Source organism: Miscanthus floridulus, chromosome 5 (assembly GCF_019320115.1).
Source record: "Miscanthus floridulus cultivar M001 chromosome 5, ASM1932011v1, whole genome shotgun sequence".
Taxonomy (NCBI): Eukaryota; Viridiplantae; Streptophyta; class Magnoliopsida; order Poales; family Poaceae; genus Miscanthus; species Miscanthus floridulus.
The window spans coordinates 61,989,594-61,998,333 of NC_089584.1; positions in this window are offsets into that span (position 1 = coordinate 61,989,594).

The following is an 8,740-nucleotide window of genomic DNA, read 5'->3' on the forward strand; positions in this document are numbered from 1 at the left end:
TTCCACAAGCCCATAAAACTATCACAGAGCACTTCACTCAGTGAGTACCAAGTGTTGAATTTATATTTTTCCCTTAGGAAGGCGAAAGGCTAGAAATTATATAGGACTAGGATTTGCTAGAGGAAGGCTTGAGTTGATCTTAGGTAGGTGAATGATAGTGAAGGATGGGTGCGAACTACCTAAACTAACTATTAAATACAAGCTAACCAGAGATAGCTAGGTGGGAGAGCGAGCAATATATCTTTCTAGTAACTAAGGGTAAACAAATAACTGGAGAAATGCAATAGTACTTTGGGGCACAGCCTGCCTACCAACTAGTAGAGTTAAATAGACAAGTTCTACACTGAGCCCTATGATATAATAACTAGACCTATCATGGTGGAATACAGAGGATGGACAATGCTATCACCACTTGCCACCTACCACAATCTATCCAGAGGCCTAGCCGTATCCATAGGTAATCTATAGCCTAAGCACCATGCTTAATCTATAGGCTTACTACTTCGATCCAAGCTCTGATGAAATGAGATCAAAGCACTCTAACTAGACGGTGGAGCCGGTACTAACGAAAGACTACTAATGAAAAGATAACCTATGCTACTAATTGTTGATGGTGCTTAAGTTCATGATCCTACCACCAACATTTGAACAAAATAAATAAATATGGACACCAAAACTTTGAATTAGGGATTTTAATTTACACTTTCCACAAGTTTTGGTACAAGTATGTTTTGTAGGTCACAAACATAAGTGCATGGAGAAATTCACTAAAAGGTGCTTTTCGACGCTAATTTGCACAAAGGATCAAGAAAGGCGCCCATCAACTCAACACACCCAGGACAAAGCACCACCGAGGAGCGATCTAGGTCTAGCCCAAGGCCTACCATGTGAAGGCGGTGGCCAATGGCAATGGTCAAGGGGCTTTGGTAGAACCGACCAATTTATAAGAGCATGAGTACAATGGCAACCACCGAAGCAATCACACTATCATACTTGAGCCCATATAAACCCGGTAGTCCGTCGAGTATCACAAAAGATCTCGAATAATACAACACACAACCAAGATCATACATGATTTAACATACAAGCCACATGTTACATAAGTTCACAAGTAGTTCAACATACATCAGAGTACAAAAAGAGTTATTATAGTATCAAGTTCAAATACAGTAGTAGCAGAAGCAAAGATAGTTTTTAAACTAACATCTCACACCATCATTCATATACTTCCTAGTTTATGATCACATTCCACAAAAGCATCATAGATTAGATATATAGAAGTGCCTTGCCCATGGCCTACTCCTCGTCCATAGTGGGACAGAAGCAGTTCTTACAATATCCATGATAGACCATGCTATCTGCAACAAATGGGAAATAAACCCTTGAGTACAAGAAGGTACTTAGCTAGACTTACCTATCATAAACAAAAAATAAAGTGACTCTAAGGATCATGTAAGGCTTTATAAGTGGAGCTAGCTTGACAACATTTTGCATAAAAAGCCACTAGTTGAGCTATACATTTTATAATTCGATTCCAAGTTAATTGTAGCTATTCATCTCTATATTAGCATCTAACATGTGCCAAACAAGTGATGTATGATTATGTAGCATAACAATAATAACCATAGCTGGTGTAACATTCCCATGTTCATCATAACCATCAAATTCCATAGTTCAATTACTACGATGTTGGAGCAAGTCGAGTTTCTCACTATTTGGGAGAGATAGCGATTTGAATCGGTTGCAACCAGCTAGGTAGTTATTCCTAACATAAACTTAGACATACCTATGCCAAGGTAGTCTTACGTCACATTTGGTATAACTTAGGTACACATTTCGTGGGTCCGATCAGCGCCGCACCCTTAGGGACACTATCGGATGCCAAGTCGATCAGGACTCTAACCTGCCCTTGGCCTCACACCAGTTCCCTACACATCCTTACTACCTCTAGAGTGCGCACTTTCACTTAATGAGTCCCATCCTAAGTTGAGCTACTCATCTTCATGGTCGGAACGAGTTATCCAGCCACCTAAGTGAGAGGCATGTGTTCAATATTGGCAGAAGTGCCAGCAAAGGTACGGTCCTTAATCGACATAGGCGGGATCAACATGGCCAACCCAACCCCATTGGTATACCAATTCCTGCCCGGTCTCCACTTAGATAACATCCCATGGTTATTTTCCACGATAGCAAATATAGCCAACCGTACTTTGGTATCCATCTATATCTCACAGGTGATAGGAAATCACCCGACTTCTACTGAGTAAGCATTGCTACGTAGATGATCGATCCTGGACCTACATAGGGTTCAAGGTATATTTCTAGATAAGGAAATTATATGCATCAAGAGTTTCCAATCAACTCCTATAACCTAATGCATCAGACATAAAAGGACTCTAGTTGATATTTGTAAAACATAGGAGGCTTAGAATGCTCTGGGGCTTGCCTTTTAGAAAGGATGTAGGTCTATGATCTGGGCACTCTAATAATTCTTCTGGAGCCTACTCCTCTCCTTCGGGAGCTGCTGGCTATGGTGTCTCCTGATTCTCCTCCTCTTCGGCCTCAAATTCCAAGAGGGTGATTCCTTCGGGCGATCCTATATGCATGAGCATGAAATAAGGTATCATGGATGCATAGGTATTGACATGGATGATATAATATGATGAAATGCATAATCATAAATGTCTTTAACAACAAGGCATTAGGTTGATAACAAGATTAATTTTCTTTTACTGAGTAGGTGATCTCTAGTAATTAAACAAACTTCCATTACAACATTTTTTGGACTACAAGACAGCAGTAACTTGTTTTGACCATAACTGGAGTTTTACCCATCTAAACAATATGATTGTGGACTTTCTGGAAAGCTTATGAAATTGTCTAAAACTTTCTTATAATCGTCTTAAGGTGATTCAATAGTGAGCCAGGTCAAACAATTCAATCTTTCCAATCTATCCAGGGAATAAGCAAATTTGATAGCAGACTTCTAGAAGCCATAACTCTAAAACCATTAGGCCTATGACAATGAAATTCTAGAACACGTTAGATGTGCAAATTAGCTACAACGTTTCTATTGACAAGTTTTATAGAAAAGATCATTATCATCACGAAGTTGTCACCACAACAGGAACTACTCATGCAGCCATCCAATTGAATTATAAAGCAATAATTAACTAACTGCCTATAACCAATTAATTTTAAGCACAACTACTCATATCAACAGATCATATGCATCACAAGCATCATAGAAAACATCATGGTTAAGCCTAAATAGTTTACTTATATGCATTTATTAATTTCCTCATATAATAGAGTGATTTAAAGGATAAATATTTCTAGTGCACAATAAATCATGAAAAATTTACAGTGGGTTACACATGACCCCAGTATTCTACTGTACAAATTTCATTCCATTTGGATAAGTATAGTCACCCCTACAAAAATGGCAAGTTACGTAGGCTTATTTTAGTAAAAATAGTTTAGCCTAGTGAAAAGTGTCAAACAATAGATTTCCTATTTTTCCTACTTACATCCTACCACAAGAATACTATGTAACAATTTTGATGATCATAAGTTTTGTATATTTACCACTACTAATTTCACCAGAAACTAGTAATGAATCAAGGTTAATTAGTAAAACCATATTTTAAGTATACCTACAATAGGTTTAGTATTTTTCCTAGCTATAGTATGTCAACACAAGACCAATAAAATTAGAATCACATTTTAGCACTTCCCTAGCTCGAGTTATGCATTTTACAAAATAGAAACTATTTTAAAAGCACTTAATTAACTTAATTTAATTCCCCTAGAAAAATACCCCAAACAGTAGGTTTTACATTTTTATCAAAATTTCTCCAAATCACCGAACATGATTTCTCCAAATCACCGAACACGATTTCTCCAAATCGCCGAACACGATTTCTCCAAATCGCCGAACACGATTTCTCCAAATCGCCGAACGTTTTCTCCAAATCGCTAAACGATTCTACCGAATAAGTTTTCTCCAAGTCGCCGAATATGTTTTCCACAAACCTCCAACGGATTTCGCCACATTTTTGCTCCAAAGTTGACAAACACTTTGTCCCAAATCTCCAAGACCTTTCGCCGATCAGCGAGCAGCTTACTTTCTTTTCTGTTCTCTTTGGAGAAGACCTAGTCTCCGATCTCTCCCTAAACGTGCTATGGGCTCCGCACTCTGCGTTATGGGTGGTTGGCTGTGGTTCTTTGGCCACGCCTATTTATCCTACACGTCTACGGGGTTCGTGCCCCATGTTATGGACTACATGCTAGCTAAGGCCGAATGCTCAGCATAGAACTAGTTGCTCGGACTATGCTTATACGGTCTATATCTCCTAGTTATTTTGATAAACCGCCGAGCAGCACACATTCCGCTTTTTCCTCTCTATGGAGAAGACCTAGTCTCTGATCTCTCCCTACACGTGCTACGGGCTACATGCTCTACGTTATGGGTGGTCGGCTGTGGTTCCTTGGTCACGCCTCTTCTTCCTACACGTGCATGGGCTCCGTGCTCGACATCATGGACTATGGGCTAGCTAAGGCCATGGGGGTCGGTAGTGAACTAACTGCTCGGACTCTACTTATACTCCATATAAATACTTTATGGTCGTAATTATGAAGATTTTTTCGCCAAAATTCTTTCTGACCACATACGCATGCACTTCATAATAGTTATCATCTGTATAAGTATTTTCCATGCTTTCACGCATTCTAACTATACTGTCCAGAAATTACAGATGATGTCCACCAAGGAGATCATTGTGCTTCGCCACTACCGTCAGTCTCTCCGAATAGGTATATATCGCCGACCAACTTTTTCACCGCATCTTCCACCTCATCCTCAAGCTACTGGGTCTCTGCTTCGCTCAGCCCCTCAATGTACCCACCCCCTATCGCCTCCAAGTCAGTGGCTAGATAGTGGGATCAAACAATAGCAAGGGCGTGGGTAGCGGCAGAAACAACGGCGTCACGGTTGAAGCTCTTAAAGCTTTCCCATGTTGTCTTGCATCTTTCGATGATGATATCCGGGCACGGCGGCCTGCTGTTGGGCTGAGGAGAACTTTCTGGTTCGATGCAGTTGAGCACTGGTTTGATTCCGACAACTACAGCATCAAATTTGTTCCTCTAGGTGCGGGCGTCTTGCTCCAGCACATCGAATTGTGCCTTGACCCTCCGACAGTAGTCTGCATGCATTTCGAAGTTCCATCAGGCAAGACAATTACTTCAATAGAAAACCCAACTAGGGGGTACTCATCGTTCAGCTCCTCGGTTAGTTTGTTCGCTCGCCCTGTCTCCTTCGCTTTCTCCTCCCGGAGTTGCTCGAGGGCCTAGCGCAGTTGACCGAGCTCCACATCTTGTTCTACAAGTACATCATTCATCACCAAAAATAATCATATCCAACTATGTGAGGCATTTTTGTGGATCGTACATACCTTTCTTCTCCTTGGAGATTTTTTGTAGCTTTTCCAACTGCTCGGTGGCATCTTTAAGTTGTGTAGAGGCAGTGGTTAGCTGCTCGGACTTGCTCCGAAGTTGTTCTTTCGTAGTCGCCAGGTGCTTAGACAGGACCCCCTTCTGGTATTCTAGGTCCTACGCGTTGGACTCAGCAAGGTCTTGCTCACGCTGGGCCCTTTGAATGTTTTTCTCCGAACGGTTCATCGCCTCCTTGAGTTTTGTGTTCTCCTCGACGAGGGGCTCCATCCTCTTAATCAGCTGGTAACGGTGCTTGGCAGTTCGAGTTATCCCCTAGAAATGCACAATGACAATGACAGAAGGACACCACCAATGTCAACGAAGAATATTTAGGATTCAGTATTAACCTTGATTTATTTTACTACTCTACTGAGGGTAGATTTCAGCCTCCTCATTTCTCTAGGGGTGTCCTCTTCCTCGACAACTACCACTTTGTCACCGCGCTTGCGAAGGATTTGGACAGAATGGGTTTGAGGCTCATCATGAATGATCTCCTCCACCTCGTCCTCCTCTTCTGCAGCAGTAGGGGTCACTACAAGGGGGCTCTATGGCCGGACAGTGGGTCCGAGCATGACCTGCGACCCCTCAGGGGCACTGTTAGCTCCTCGGGCACCCCTAGTCTTGCCGACCCTAGACTCTGTTGCTTTGCTGGCAACTCTAGTTTCAGCTCCCAAGGGTCCAGCGCTACCCGATGTTGCTTTGGGCATTGTCGCCGAGCTGGCCTCCGCTGATGCCAGCCCCTCGCTGTCTCCAGCTCCATCCGTAGCGGTTGTTGATTTTTCCGCCAGCTGTCGAGCACTAGGGGGACCCTGATAAAGGGGTGGTAGGCGTTACCTCTGCCTTAGGATCAGCTCGAGGCTGCTCGTTAGTCTGGGTGGGTGATTTCGGATCCTCCTTGTGCCTTGCGCTGCATCAGAACATTTGGTCAATCGCCCAAAAAGCTAAGATCAAATAGCAAAACAACACCAACACGAGGATACTTACCATTTTGGTCTGCCAGTGTACTTTTTGAATCGATGAGGCCTGTTCGAGCCCCTAGGTGTGGCTGTGGGGTCAACCCCCATGCTCTTGGGTGGAGGTCTATCCTCCTCTACAGTCAGCCTCTGCTCCGCCTATTGTTCTGGTGTTTCCTCCACCCGTAACACCGGGTTTACCTCCACCTCTTGCTCAGGGACTCCCGTCGCTTACTCCATGGGGATTTTTGTTGCCTGCTGCTCGGGGACTTCATCGCTTCCCCTTGGTTGCTCCTCCACGCGTGTGCTGCATGAAGTTGTTTGCATGCTCGAGGGAGGGGGAACTATATCTTCATCATCATCAGACCACTCGATCACCGTGGCCCTCCATGAACAAGTGGTCTAGTCGCCACCCAGTGATATACTGCTCAGTTTGCGGGGAGCGGCAGTCGTTGTTTTCCTCTTCTTCCAGGCTGGCTCGTCTATCGCTGCCCATTTCCCCCGGGATTTCTCCAATAACGGGGGGGGGGGATGCACCGTGTGATCAACATCTGAATCTCTAGATTCTAATGAGATACCGATAGAACTTTCTTTAGGGTGTTCTATTGGTTGGACGTCCACCGTTGGCGACCAATCAGCTCTCGGCATGTCAGAAAAATATACTGCCCTGTCCTGCGAATGGATCTTTGCATAAGTCAGTTCCCTGCTCGGTGATTGACATTTGAACAATGCAGGTTAAGATGATTACCTGAGGAGGTGGGTTCGTACAGTTGAAGGCCTTTGTTTCTTTCGGCTAGCTAAATGAGGCGCTGGAGGTGAATAGTTCTATGGCACGGCTTATTACTTCTTTCCTTGATAGCCATTTAGGTCTCTCCTGGGTTCCATTGTCATCGCCCTTGTAGTCAAAAGTAGGGTAGGCCCTCTCCTTGCTAGGTTGGACATGGCATACTATGAAGCTTGCTGCCACAAGTTCACCTCTCAACTCCACACCTTGAATCAAGTCAAGGAGCTCTTTCACTTGCTCCATGTCGATACTTCTTGGTCTCTCCGACCAACTTCTTTGGCTCTCCGAGATATGGTGGATGTCACAGTGGACGGCTAGGTGGTTCTATTTCATGTAGAACCACTTGGAATTCCACCCTTTTAGGGAAGTGTTTAGTGGTACGCTGATATAATCGCTAGCCATTCCATCCTGGAGCTATAGATATACGCCATCGACCACCTTGGAGCCACCGCCGCCTTTCTTCTTTAACCAAAACAAGTGTCTAAAGAGGTTGAAGTGCGGTAGAATCCCAAGAAACGCCTCACAGAAGTGAATAAAGATCGAGATGTGTAGTATAGTGTTGGGGTGGAGATTGCACAGACTAATCGACCAAAATACCAATAGATCTCGCAGGAAAGGATGAACAGGGAACCCCAATCCACGCTAGAAATAATCTTCAAAGACTACAACTTCAATGGTATTAGGCATTGGAAAGGGCTCACCACTGGCTGGCCACCATCCAGCGATGACGCGGTTAGGAAGCACGCCCGCCGTCACCATTCTTTCGAGCTCTGCTTCTCCAGTGCGCGACGGCGTCCACTCTTCGTCGTGACTGGCTTCACTTCCTGCCTTCTTTGGGTTTGTTTTCTTTGGGTTCATAGCTCTCCTCTTTGGCGCCATCACTCAGATCTGGATGCGGCCTGGCGTCGGCAATGTGTGTGGCTGCGAATCTAGAGGTGTGGTGGCTGAGGTGGAAGATGAAATGGCGAAGTGCCAAGGGTGGGAGAATGGGGGGCGGCGGTACTGTTATAAAGCACTTATCCCACTTTTACGACTCAAGGGTTTTTGGGAAACCGTTCCCTGCGATCTATGCCACTCCGAATTCTCCGATGCGGCTTAATGGGCCATTACCAGGTTTTTCGCGCAACCTCGGCCCACGTCGCTCGTTTGTTGCTACCGTCTGTTGCTCCTCACCGAAATATCGCCGACTACTCCACCATTTATTAAGGCTAAGTAACTAACACTGTACATCTGTTACTCTGGTTTTTTCTCCAAGATTCGATTTCTCCGATAACTCCACCTGCAGCTTGGGGACTGGCGATCTACTCTATTGGGATGTTATTGATTTTCTATTTCTGACCCTGGCACCACATGACCGCGTCACCTACTATCAGGCTCAGGGACTAAGTGGGCACACTTCACCTTGTGGTGAATGTGCTTTGTTTTCTTTTTAGGCCACGCCTAGGGACTAGCTGCCTACTCGGCTAGTTTTCTACTATTCTTCAAGTTTTTGACCCTGGCACCACATGAT